Raw genomic sequence first — 6,715 nt, 5'->3', positions numbered from 1 at the left:
TTCTTTCAAATGTATCTTCAACTCTTTATTCTCCACTTCCAAAGCATGAAACTTCTTCTCCCAAGCATCTCTTTCCAATCTCATCTTAGCCACGAGCTCTAGATGCCCCTCACTACTTTCAAGAGGAGTAGTAAAAGATAATGGTGGAGTAATGGGTAGAGAAGGCTCCTCAAGTAAATAAGGCATTTGAAAAGTATGAGCTCTAGCTTGAACCCAATCAGTGTAGTCTTTGAGAGCAACACATTGTTTCGTTCCCAAATGTCTCTTCCTATCAACATGGTGCCAAGCACGCACAAACCGATTTCTCATATCCGAATTTCCATCTTGATTAAGATAGAAGATTCCTGACACAAGAATACTAGCAGGTCGCTCCTTCATGGGATAGCAAAATTGACGTCTTGCAAGAATGGGGTTGTAGGTAATTCCTCCTTGTATACCAAGAAGAGGTACATTAGGGAATTCTCCACAACGATCAATAATCTCACCAATGTCATAAGCAGGATTGTACCAATGGATATTCCCATTAGTAAGAGGCATGATCTTTTGAGACCACGAGAGACCATCCGGATTGTTCAAGAAACTCTTAGCTTGAGGTAAGTGAGAAATAAACCACTTATAGAGCAAAGGAGTGCAACAATTGATAAGTCCACCTTTCTTATCATTCCTATGGTGAATGGAATGATAAGTATCCCCAAGTAAAGTAGGAACGGGATTCCCAATCATGAAGATCCGAATAGCATTAACATCGACAAAATTGTCAATGTTGGGAAAGAGTATCAAACCATAGATGAGCAAGGCCAAAAATGTCTCAAAACCAATCATACTTCCTTTACTAGCCAACATAGAAGCCTTTCCAATCAAGAACTTAGAAGTCAACCCCCAAATTCCTCCTTTTTTGGTCATGTTTGCTTTCACATCTGATATTTTCAACTGAAGGAGTTCTGCTATCTCATCAACCCGAGGCTCTTTCTCCAGACCACTAAACGGTATGTCATTCGTAACTGGCAAACCAATCCAATAAGAATACTCCTCCAAAGTGGGCATAAGCTGATAATCAGGAAAGGTGAAACAATGATACATAGGGTCATAAAACTGCACAAGAGTCTCAAGAATCCCTTTTCCCACTTTGCTCTTCAAGATAGAGATCAATTTCCCATAACGGCTTTTGAAGTTGTCAAGATTAGGAACCAAAGTTGCTAGCTCTTTCAATTCTTTTGCACTTGAATTCCTGAAAGTGTACTTCTTGATGCTTCTCTTTTGATCCATGGTACCTGTGATGTTTACAAAAAATGTCTCTAAGTTCCTTGAAAACCATTTGTGAATGTCATTTTTATGAATGCATGAATGCATGGTTTATGCATCAACCACAATCAAGAGCACACAAAATCACACAAATCACACAAAAATCACATAGTCCAGGTTCTTAGGTTCGACGTCACGAGCATGGAGCCATGGGTCTACCCATCCCACAAGGTGTGATATAGGGAGTTTTGTACCCGCCAATCGGGTTCTACAAAGGTTCCCAGAGTTTTCAATCTTCTATCGGATATTACCGGCACACACAACTGCTCATGGGCGCCAATAATATGCCTAAAAAGACCTCGTCTGAGCGTAGTATCGCATGACAACAAGCTCAAATTGGTACTTGATCTTGTTTCTGCACTACATCCTAAAAAGGCTTAGATTGGTTAAAAAGGTTCTAGGTCATTCAGCTTCTACGGACACTCACTATTGAAAGTAATAGCGTTATCACGATGGTTCGTAACAACATCTACCACCTTCCATGAGGCCTCCACTGATTGGGGTTCCACCATATGACGCTCATGGTAAGGATTGCTCCTGACATGCGACTATTGGTCTTACCACCTCCTATCTCAAGTTACTCACCAAAGTTCGGGTTAGAACTTTATCTTATCACAGAGGAACCATCGAGCACCAAAAAGAAAAAAAAAGAAAAAAAACAAACAAAGCACACAATAATATATACAAATACAAAACACACAGATAAACAAAAATAGGCTTAACACACTTAAAACCGGATCCCCAGTGAAGTCGCCATTTTTCTGTAGCGGGGAAAATCTGATATCGAAGCCATGGGATTGACTCGAATCAATATTTTGCTTGAAATCGCCACCGCACTTTATTTTTTCAAAGGAAAAGGGAAAAGAACGTAAAACCCAAAGTTTTGTTTTTAAAACAAGAAAGAGAACTCAGGTTCGGGTGTTGATTATATGAGGGGAAGGTTTAAAGCACCCCTCATATCTGTGGTACTCCACAGGAACCTTTTTGAAAATATGTGTCGTGTGTGCTAAAAAACGGTTTGTTTTATTTTTAAAATAAGCTCGGAAAGACGTTAAGCCTTGGGCCTACATACCTCCTCGGTGCAATGGAGAAGTCAGAGCTAATGTAGTTCCGCTTAAAGGGAAAACAATTTTAAAACGAATAAACACTTTATCGTCGTTGGAGAGAAATACTCAGCCATTGATCTAGAGCATGAGAACAAACGAGTTCTTTGCATCGCTAATGAAAGAAGGGCTCCAACTCTGATAAAATCGACGAGTATGCCACTAGCTCTCTCACGCGGAAAAGATCTCATTATATCAATCAATTTCAAAATCGTGGGGTATAACCACTCGTTTCGACAATTAACAGTGTCTAAACTTTGAAGAAAAAGAGGAAACGGCCACTAAGGGCAAAAGATGTTTTTTAAAAAAAAAAGGTTTTAAAAGAGATTTTACAAACATAAGAATATTTTGGAAAAAGGGAGAAGATTTTGAAAATTTAAGAATGGGAGGAGATGAAGAGGCTATCTTATTGCGTAAAATAAAAGCTAAGGAAAGAAACAGTCTAACCGAAATAAGAAGCCAACACTTGAAATTATGAGTCAAGGTAGATTTCCCATCCTTTGGAATATCAATACTAAACCAACATTATCACTTGGGGATCCAGATGAACTTATTATCTTAGCACCACTTCGCATTAAGCACATTAAAATTCTGACGAAAATCGGGCAGAGTAACGGCTGTTTTTGGGTAAAATCCTTATCTCAATGCCTTGGAATTAACCATCAAGGGCTTTCAAGGAAATACCTGCACACATAAACAGACAACAATCCAATGCCAGACAGACAGAATAACAGCAGAGTAATATCAGAATAAGGGTCCAGAGGCACTAAGTCCATAAGTCCGAATCTCCAAAATGCTAGGGATAGTAACCAATAGTCCAAAAGAGAGCCTTAGGTGTTTTTTAGATTTTTGTTGTTTATTAGTATTTTAGCATAAAAGTAAAGTATGGTCCAAGTGGACAAAAATAAAATGGCGGAAACATAAACATATGTCCAAATGGACAAAAGGAAAATAGCAGAATTATAAACGTCCAAATGGACAAAGAGTAAATGGCAGAATGTAAATATGATGTAATGATAAAATAAAGCGATAAAGCGAGAAATATGAAGAGCAATATAATAAAAGTGCGGAAATTAAAGTCAATTGTTAGATGTTAAAGATAACCATCTTGAAACTTGTCAAGTATGTTATCAAAGTTAGTAACGAAGATCGATGGTGAGTGAAGGATGTTCTTGGATTTAAAGTCAATGGGGTTTATCAGAAGCTTGATAAAATCATAGCGACTACACGATAAAAACCTCCACAAGTCTTAAATCAACCGCATACAATTCTCTTCCACATTTGATCTTTTTGATTCGGGACACGAAATATTGCGCTATGTTAAGCAAATCGCCAAGTGATTTATGTAGAAATCACCCTACAACGAGGCCGGTCAAAACTTTATGTGCTAATGCATGCGAGAAGAACGATATGTAGATCGCCTTCCGAAAGCAATACCGCACGAAAAGAAAAATGGTGAGTGATCTAGTCTTTACCAAGAATCCATAAGAATTCTCAAGGCATTAAGACTTTCATCGATCAAAATAAAAAGGAATAAAAGATGGAACCACATTAAAAGCTCCTTTCATCCATAATTTCAATCACTTAATTTTGCGGATTTGGATTCTCATCCTATCGACGCCCTAAGTCCATTGAAATTAGAGAGAAATTAGGCCTCTAACATGTGATTCAAAGAAAATATCAAAAGAATGGAGTAGAAGATGAGTTAGAACCAAAAACGAGTCAAAAACCACAAAAATCAGCATTCTGCCCAGTGTAAATCGATTTGCATAGAGTGTAAATCGATTTGCATAACTCTGTTTTCAAAATCTGCGCATTTTCCAGTTGTGTAAATCGATTTGCACCAGATGTAAATCGATTTGCACAACACAGTTTTAAAAAAAACAGCAAATAAAGAGAAGAAAACTTGTTTAAACATAAAACCAAACACCTTGTGATCTTGGATCAATTTGTGCACGAAAATGTATCAAGTAAGCAAGCAAATCTCATCAATATAGCACCAAAGGTGCATCAAGCATAAACAACAATGGATCACATCTTGAATTATGGAATGGATCTAGAATTTTACCAAATCTTTCACAAACTTTGAATCTTCTTCAAGAACACACAACCACAAGCCTTGATCTCTCACAATTGATGAAGGAAAGTAGTGTTTATGTTGAGGTTTAGCTCCAAATTAGTGAGGTTCAAGATGTGACTCACTAATTTGTGTGGAAGAAAAAAGAGCTTTGAGTGATGGGTTTGGAAGAGGTGAGGAGAGAATTTGCAATAAGTTTCTTGGCTATCAAAGCTTGAAAAATGAAGAGGGGAGTGCCTCAATTTATAGCACTTAGGCTTGGGAAATTTTGTGGCTTAGAGTTAGGATTGGAAAATAGAATTAGGCTTGGGAAAAGGATTTGGAGCCAAAAATGAAATCCAATGGTCTTGATGCAATCACATGAGGGTTTATGATTAAATGATGTAGAGAATCAAATGTAAGAACTAAGTCATGCTTCCCATGCTTGCAAATGATGTCAACACTTTTCAAAATCTGAAATTTGCCTTCATTTTTCCAGATTCGCACTGGTGCAATCGATTTGCACTTTATGCAAATCTATTTACATAGCTGAAAAAGGAAAAATCTGGGGCAAAAACAGTTATGCAAATCGATTGCTGTCTTATGCAAATCGATTTGCACTGATGGCAGAAGCAAATCTGGTGCAAAAACAGTTGTGTAAATTGATTTACACCTTATGCAAATCGATTTGCATAGTGAAAATGTTGAAAAATGCTCCTTTTGATGGATGTTTTGACTTGGTACCTACAAAGCACAAACACACAAAAGCACAAGGCAATATTTTTGGTATTTTGGTTAGTAAAACAATATATACAAGAATAAAACTTGGGTGCTCGATGATTCCCTTGCAGATGAATTGTGCACAACATCACCAGTAGAACTCTAAGTTAAAACTTCTTGATTGATGATTGGTATGCAAATGATGTGTAATCTTAGGGTCAAAAATTGGGGTATGACAATACTATATTCTTCAGAAATAGATTCATGGACCGTTTTTAATTCCTTAAATTTGTACTAAAGTTCCTGATGTTTTTCCAGAATCTGAAATAAATAATAAGTTAAATTAGAACGAGAGATGTTATAAAATACCCCTTCTACATCTAATTCAGATTCAAGTTCAGCTTCTAGTTGGATCTTCTCATCAGATCCTCCAATGCTGGCCATCATTGCCACATTACCATGCTCTTCTTTAGAGTCATCTTCTCAAGAGTCTGAATCATCCTTTCCATAAACCCTTTCTCCTTGCTTTTGAAAAGCTTCTTTTTAGGATTCTTCTACTGGAGCTTGGGGAACTCGTTCTTATAATAGTCGGCCTCTTTGAACTCGTAGCAAGTAACATCTTTGTTCCTTCCAGACTTATTTAGTCCAGAAGTAGACTCGAAGAAACCCATTGTCATTCTAGCTTCTCTGAACCTGATGCCTTACTTCCTCTTCTAGAGGTTGTTGACCCTTATGGAAAGAAGTGATAGCTCGTCTTCATATTCATCAGAATCTTTTGACGATTCTTCCTCTTACTCATATTGAAGAGATTTAGTCTTCTCAAACTTTCTGGAATCCTTTAGAGCAGTAGATTTTCCTCTCTTATGAGGTTCATCTTGTTCCAGCTCTATTTCATGACTTCTTAAAGAACTAACAAGTAATTCAAGAGAAGTGTTGTTTAGATCTTTGGCAATTTTGAGTGCAATTACCATCGGTCTCCATCTGGTTGGCAAGCTTATATAATTTTCTTCACGTGATCTGAAGTAGAATACCATTTGCTCAGGACCTTTAGTCATGCAACAAGATTCTTAAACCTTGAGAACATATTCTCAATAGTTTCATCATCTTTCATCTTGAAGTCTTCATACTTTTGAATCAAGGCAAGAGCTTTGGTCTCCTTTACTTGAGCATTACCCTCATGAGTAATTCTCAAAGAATCAAACATAGACTTAGCAAAGTGTCTATCTGTTATCTTTTCATATTAAGTATAAGAAATCACATTCAGCATAATGGTTCTAGCTTTATTATGATTCTTATACTCTTTCTTTTGTCGATCGTTCATTCTTCTTCTTTAGACAATGTTTCCACTCGCATCAACTGGATATTTGTATCCATCAACTACCATATCCCATACATAAATATCATAACCAAGAAAGAAACTTTTTATTATTTCCTTACACTATTCAAATCTTTCTCCATCAAAGATTGGAGGTTTGGAGTTGTGATGATCTCTTTCAATGATAACTGGTGTAGACAGTGGTGGAATGGCCATAGT

Source organism: Vicia villosa, unplaced genomic scaffold (assembly GCF_029867415.1).
Source record: "Vicia villosa cultivar HV-30 ecotype Madison, WI unplaced genomic scaffold, Vvil1.0 ctg.001227F_1_1, whole genome shotgun sequence".
NCBI classification, from domain to species: domain Eukaryota; kingdom Viridiplantae; phylum Streptophyta; class Magnoliopsida; order Fabales; family Fabaceae; genus Vicia; species Vicia villosa.
Note: the sequence above shows the minus strand (reverse complement) of the source record.